The sequence below is a fragment of the Lepus europaeus genome, chromosome 19 (assembly GCF_033115175.1).
Source record: "Lepus europaeus isolate LE1 chromosome 19, mLepTim1.pri, whole genome shotgun sequence".
In the NCBI taxonomy this organism is placed as follows: Eukaryota; Metazoa; Chordata; class Mammalia; order Lagomorpha; family Leporidae; genus Lepus; species Lepus europaeus.
In genome coordinates this window covers 16359006-16360108 of record NC_084845.1, presented here as the reverse complement: position 1 = coordinate 16360108, position 1103 = coordinate 16359006, and positions in this window count along the sequence as shown.

Sequence of the window (1103 nt, the reverse complement as noted above, 5' to 3'; positions counted from 1 at the left end):
GTTGTGTAGGCCTCGCCTCTTGCTGTTTCCTGAGATGGTGCTTTGTGCAGTGTGAGAGGGTCCCGTCGGAGGAGGGCTGGGCCCTGGCTGCCACTCGACTGTCACACGTGATGAGCAGGTGGGAGGCAGGGGACAGTTCCTTGAGGAGAGAGTGTGTGGGGACACAGTGTAGGAGGCGACTTGGCCTCTCATGAAACCCCAGCTCCACCTCCCTCTGCTTCTCACCTCTGTGACTCTGGGGAGGTTGTATACTTACATTCCCTAGTCCCACGTGGGTGACGGGAACGCATGTACCGGGGTCCTAACTGCTGCTCCCCAGGGAATGAGGAGTGGAGGGGGAGCCCAGCCCAGCACTCCGAGATGGAGGCTGGTGTCCCAAGCAGTGTCTTCTCACCTGCTGCCAAACCGGATTTTTGAGCAGACTGCCAGGGCCCCTTGCGTGAGACCCCTTCCCTGTCACCAGGGCTGTTATTACCCCTTCCCCTCCTACATCACCTACTTCTGGGTTGCACCCTGGTTTGGTCACATGTATTTCTCGAGAAGGAACAACTAGGATTAGTATTTTCTGCTCCTTTAAGAGGAAGGCAAACTGTACCCACAGTACTCAAAGTGAGCATTGTCCCAGTTAAAGTGACCACACAGACAAAGGTCCTCTAAAGATGATATGCAGAAATTAGGGCATGAAAGAGTTAGAGAAGGGAGAGAGAGATCTTCCACCTGCTGGTTCACTCCCCAGATGGCCACCATGGCCAGCGCTGCACCAGGCTGAAGCCAGCAGCTTCATCTGGGTCTCCCTCATGGTGGCAGGGTCCAGACACTTGGGCCATCCTCCACTGCTTTTCCCAGGTCATTAGCAGGGAGCTGAATTAGAAGTGGAACAGCCAGGACTCGACCCAGCGCCCATATGGGATACCGGCACTGTAGGCGTTGCAGCCTGTGGCTTTACCTGCTGTGCCACAGCGTGGTCTCCCCCGCCCCTCCCCATCTTTCCTTTGGCAAAGTGATTTTTGTTTGGAGGAGTATTTTTTTTCTGCCTAATTATTTGAACTTTATAGATAGACGCTGTTTGACCTTCCAGCGTGCTCACTCTTAGTACAGTTGAG